Below are 6,644 nucleotides of genomic sequence, written 5' to 3' on the forward strand. Positions count from 1 at the left end.
AATGGAGATGAAAGCTGTTCACTCAAGACTCATTCTCAGTAAGAGTTTTCCATGTATCACAGCTACAGAGAAGGGTGCTGATAACATAAGTATAGAATACTTATAATTTAGTTTTTATTGTCAGCAGTACATTGATACTCTGTTTTTCAGTCCAGCCATGACAGATGTTGCTTTTGTGCACTGTCCACAGACAAGTTGCTACATATTTCAGATCACAAATAGGTAAAGTCGTCAACTACTCGGAATGAATAGCTGTCATTGCTGATAGATGCAAGGTTGGTGGTGTCCTGTGCCATGATCTTAGTCTTTTGGAGGCTGATTGTCACACCAAATTTTTCACATGCATGTGATTATTTGTTAATTAGATACTATTTGTTAATTAGATACTGCAGGTCACGTTCTGTGTTTGCTACCAAAGCTGCATCATTCGCGTGTAACAACACATGAATAACAACCGTATTTACGTTGGTCCTGGCCTTGAGGTGAGCAATGTCAAAGAGATTTCCATCAGACCTAGTATGTAAATACACACTCTCCTTACAGTCTTCAAAGCAAATCTCAGCAGAAAGGAAAATAAGATACCCAACAGAGTAGGAACTAACACACACCCCTGCTTTACATCATTATTAACAGGGAATGATTCTGTTTCCTGTTGAAGCATATTATTGCTTACTGTTGAAGCGTATTGTTGCTTGCATTTTCTCATGGAAAGAGAGAGTTATTTGTAGTAGTTTGGATGGACATCCAATCTTCTGCAGTAACTTGAAGAGCCCATTTATGCTCACTAAATCAAATGCTTTAATGAGCAGTATAAAGTGGGCTTCATGGCACTTCTCTTGCAGCTGTCAGAGACACATCATATCCATGGTTAATCGGTCAGGTCTGAAGCCACATTGAGATCCTGGAAGCTAAGATTTGTAATTGCAATAGGATGACTCTTGCATATGTCTTTCCAGCTACACTTAGCAGTGAAATGCCTTGATAATTGTTGCTGTCACTTCTGTCCACTTTCAGTTTATACAGAATGATGATCTTCAGATTTCACGCACTCAGTGGAACATAACCTTGTTGCCAGCTGGTTGTTAGAAGTGAGTGTAGGAGTTTGAGGACAGACTTGGTATATTTAATAACCTCTGTAGGGATCCCATCTTTACATGGACCCTTTCCATTAGCAATGGAATCTATTGTTTTGCTGAATTCTTCCATAGTAGACATTGCATCCTGTTCTTCCATAATTGGCATTTGTTTGATGGCATCAAGTGCATCCATTCCAACTTAATTCTCAGCTGCAGCAACATAAGGTAGTGTTTAACCCAGCTTGGTCTTCAGAGGAACTGTTTTTCTGACAGTTGAATCAACTGCATTCTTAATGTCATCATGCACTGTCTAAGTGTCCCTAGAATAGGCCACTTTCTAAATATCTGTACATAAATTCAGCCAGTAGTTATTTGCCCATCTCCTGGATGTTTCCTGTGCCCTATTCTTTGCTTCTTGCAAGTCATCTGACATCTTCCATTTGGATTTCTTTTGCAAACAAGCAAGGCTTTCCATTAGCCTTAATGACTGGCTCAATCTCTTCCAAATTTTGCTTGAGCCAGTCATTGTTTCTATTATATTTTATTTCACGTACTGTTTTAGTCTTGGCTCATGAACATGATATGTATTGATCCAAGGGTGACCTCTTAGTTCGGTGTTGCAATATTTGTTAGGGGTGAGCCTCATTGTGCAGGCCACCAGAGCATGGTCATGTTGCAGTCAGCACCATGATAGCTTTGTGACAGTAGGACATTTTTGAGATCTGTACACCTAGCGATGACAAAATCAAGTTGATGCCAGTGATGAGAGCGGGGTCATGTCCACGACACCTTGTATTGATCCTAAGTTGAAAATACTTATTTGTAATGCATAGCCCATAAAAACAGCAGACTTCTAGCAGTCTCTGGCCATTTTCATTGATTTTTCCACTTCATGATGACCCAGCCTTGTTGGCCACGTGTCATTATCTGATCCATCGTGAACATTAAAGGCCCCTAGAATATGTAGTGACACAGAATCAGGTACTTTGGGAATTCTGTTTCCGAGTAAATGATAAAACAAATCCTCCTCTTCTGTGCTGGATGATAAAGTGGAAGTGTGCACATTGAAAATGTTGATAGCGCCACTTGAAGAGCATGTTTTTATGTAAGAATCTACTCTTCACTGTTCAGGATGTTGTTTTTTAGCTGGAAATACTACTCCATTAAGTCTTGGCTCATCTCAAGACAAGTCTCCTGCAGTCCCACAATGTCCAGATTCGAGTGATGGAACTGTCAATTACAGCATTCTTACAAATGAAATCAACCTCTCGGGTATCATCAATGTACCTTGCACACATGGTCCTAACATTCCAGGTGGCAATGTGAAATGTTGATTTCTTTATTGTTTCCTTTTCGTTTTCAATAGATGTAATATATCAATTTGCTTGTTGAAGATTACTTTTAAGCTCCACACATCTTATGAAACAGGTGGGTAGTGCAGGACAGCACCTTATTGGCTTGGAGCTGTCCAGCTTGAGTGGCAGTAGCTGTCGAATGAGACGCAACAATCTCTCCTACTGACAGAAATGGCTCCCAGTACTCGAATCTTACACAAATCAGACAGAGCATCTTCCTGTGTTGTACTGATGTCCTTGGATGTCACTGAAGTATCCTCACCAGGATGCTAAATGCCCGAGTGATAAATACACTGTGTGATAAAAAGTATCCGGACACCCCCCAAAACATGCATTTTTCATATTAGGTGCATTGTGCCGTTGTGCAGTGACCTCAGTAGTCATTAGACATCGTGAGTGAGCAGAATGAGACGTTCCACAGAACTCATGGACTTCGAACATGGACAGGCGATTGGGTGTCAATTGTATCATATATCCGCACACGAGATTTCCACACTCCTAAACATCCCTAGGTCCACTGTTTCCGATGTGATAGTGAAATGGAAATGTGGAGGGACACGTACAGCACAAAAGCATACAGGCTGACCTCGTCTGTTGAGTGACAGAGACCGCCGACAGTTGAAGAGGGTCGTTATGTGTAATAGGCAGACATCTATTCAGTCCATCACACAGGAATTCCAAACTGCATCAAGATGCACTGCAAGTACTACGACAGTTAGGCAGGAGGTGAGAAAACTTGGATTTCATGGTTGAGCAGCTGCTCATAAGCCACACATCATGCCGGTAAATGCCAAACACCACCTCGCTTGGTGTAAGGAGTGTAAACATTGGATGACTGAATAGTGGAAAAATGTTGTGTGGAGTGACGAATCACAGTACACAATGTGGCAATCTGATGACAGGGTGTGGATATGGCGAATGCCTTGTGATGTCATCTGCCAGCGTGTGTAGTGTCAACAGTAAAATTCAGAGGCAGTGGTGTTATGGTGTGGTCGTGTTTTTCATGGAGGGAGCTTGCACCCCTTGTTGTTTTGCATGGCACTATCACAGCACAAGATTACATTGATGTTTTAAGAACCTTCTTGCTTCTCACTGCTGAAGAGCAATACGGGGATGGTGACTGCATCATTCGACATGATCCAGCACCTGTTCGTAATGCATGGCCTGTGGCAGAGTGGTTACATGACAGTAACATCTCTGTAATAGCCTGGCCTGCAGAGAGCCCTGATCTGAATGCAATAGAACACTTTTGGGACATTTTGGAACCCCGACTTCGTGCCAGGCCTGACCGACAGACATCAATACCTCGCCTCAGTGTTTCTTGTGTGTTCTGCCTTATGGCACGTATTTGTCATGGGGGAGCCTCGTCAGAGAGGTCCACTGCATGAGTGTTTTGGGAAGTGATTCCAGTGGTGGTTTCCTGTTGCCTTCCACTGATGATAATGAAATGATAATGAGGACAACACAACACCCAGTCCCTGAGCAGAGAAAATCTCCGACCCAGCCGAGCCCCTTGGCATGACAAACTGCCGTGCAGACCACTCAGCTATAGGAGTGGACTCTGAAGGATGGGCTGTCATTCCCCAAGCAAACTCCCAGCACCTGACCGACTGTCTGCCTGCGAGAGTGGAAGCTGTTACCAATGCTAATTGTGGGCCAACATCATATTGATTTCCAGCATTACCAACAGAGGGCACTATGAACTTTTAAGTCATCTTCAGCCAGGTGTCCGGATACTTTTGATCACACAGTGTATAAAGACACATGAATTTGCCCAATCATGTGTCTGCCTCTTGACCTACATGATAGTGTCCAGAGGAAAGGCAAGCCAATATGCCTGTTATCACCTCAGCTGCAGGAGCTGCTGGGAGGGGACATAGTACACCTTCCATTCACCTTTGGGGCCTCACTCCAATTTTCCTTTCAGGGTTCCTCCTTTAGCCTTCTTCCTTACCAAGATTAACCACAAGGCAGTGGTGTGTACAGGTTTCACATAATGCTTCACACATGGCTTGTCATCCACTCACAGTGTTTGCAAATCCTAGCATGGAGAAGAGCCTTCAAGGATGTGTCAAGTTATACATTTACAGGCAGAAGCATCCACTATTGGCTACTTCTATAAAGTGTGGCAGAAGGGTGTGCTGAAAAGTAATGCCTCTGAATTTTTTATTCTGTACTGAATTTCAGTTGAGGCATTACAAGTCATGCATATTATTCAGGTGACTTCACCACTTTGCTGATGCAAGTTGCAATCCTCTGTCACCAGAGGACTCTGAATTGTAGCATGTAGTGTGTAACATAACTATATCAGTGCATAGAGACCTTCAGAAAACTGAAAGCATGAATTAAAAAGAGTTCGTCCACACAAGGAGCACGCTTTCCTTCAGCATGACAATGCCAGACCACACACAAGCACTGCAATGTATGCAACAATCTATCACCTTGGGCTGACTCTGATCGATCATCCTCCATACAGTCTCAACTTGGCACCATCCAATTTCCATCGGTTTGCAAAACTTAAAAAACACCTTTGAGGAACTCACTTTGATAGTGATGAAGCAGTGCAAGCAGAGGTGAGGTGGTAGCTTCAACATTCTACAGTGGCAATATCAACAAATCCGTCTCTCGCTGAGAGAAATATGTTCATCACCAGTGTGACTATGTTGAGACATATGTAGACACGAAGAGTAATGATGTAGAACATAAATTTGTTTTATTTAAAACGCTGTAAGAGTTTTCACACAGAAAATTCAGAAGCATCACTTTTCAGAAATCCCTCATATTCAAGATTAGCTGCATTTTCTTCCCTGTACCATAGCTACAGGTTTACTCCTGCATGATCCCTCTCTGACAAAGTTACAAATGGAACATTTTATTTTACTAATACAACCCAATACTGCATTTAAACCAATAAAATAATTTAAGCATAATCACTGGCTGAGAATTTACAGTGGTATTTCCATGAATCAAAACAGGAAGAAGGGGAGGACGTTGGGTTGATTCTGGTGTACAAGTTACCCCCTTTACACATACCATGCAGTGGCTTGCAGAACAGAGAGAGCAAAAAATAAACTCACTGGACAATATTTTAATCAGCCTTCTCATGACATGATGGAGCCGCTCAAGAGCAGCTGTCATTCACTGTGGCACAGAATGGACTTTTATCTGACATTGGTGGTGCCACTGTCTCACCACTCCAGGTGTGACAATGCAATCCCTGATGTTAAGCTAATTGTTCCAGGCAGTTTTTCCAATTAGATCAAATTACTGATCTTCTGAACCATTCTGATGTGATTGCCCCTGAATTTTCATTATTCTAAAACAGTTGCAGTTTTAACCAGGTGGACATACTACCTGCCATCTTATTACAGTGTGATTATATAGCAGGCAAGCATGAAAATCTAGTTGTCCTACTGCTACTTCATTCATTGCTCCACTCCTAAATGTAGTTCTTCTGAAAGGCTTTCTGGGGTTACTGAACAACTCAGCATGCTTAGTTCAAATAGACACAGTGACAAGTTATCTGTCTATGTAACACTTATCCAATCCTTCAGCAGCCACTGCTACTGCTGATGCCTCTTCACTGTGGTAACTTGACAGCTCTGTGGACAGGAGGAAGTAAGTCTTTTTGCTTTCCAGCTCCATTCCAAATGAACATGAAGAGCAGTTCCACCAGAAATATTCATTTAGAAATGTGTCAAAAGGGACTAGCTCTGACATCTTGCCAATCTTTTTTGCCTCGAGTGTTAGCTATCTTAATTTCTCATGATCATATTTCTTTGACAAACTCAACATGAATCCTTTGCAGACTCGGGTAATGACTACTGTCTGACAATATAAGAGACACTATGTACGAACACATGTACAAAATCTGACATCTTTCGCAGGATGACCTCTTTTGCACACAGCAACATGAAAGGTTTTGTAGGGTATAGCATCCATGAACCAATCCTGCAAAGCCTGATATGACAACACTGCTCAACCTCCTTTTTCTGAAAGATATTCTGAAGTAATTTAAGTATCACAGTCAATGTACAATGTTGAAATGCCTCAATACAGGCCTTTTATTTGATCAAAAAGATTATGTTTTGACATGATGACTCCAATGAGGCTACCTGCAGACACAGCAGATGTCTATGCCTGACACTGTATGCCCACTGGTGGCCAAGCACTCAACTAACAAGGGGAGGTCATGACGTTAGGATCACAATTT

This window comes from Schistocerca nitens, chromosome 9 (genome assembly GCF_023898315.1).
Source record: "Schistocerca nitens isolate TAMUIC-IGC-003100 chromosome 9, iqSchNite1.1, whole genome shotgun sequence".
Classification (NCBI taxonomy): domain Eukaryota; kingdom Metazoa; phylum Arthropoda; class Insecta; order Orthoptera; family Acrididae; genus Schistocerca; species Schistocerca nitens.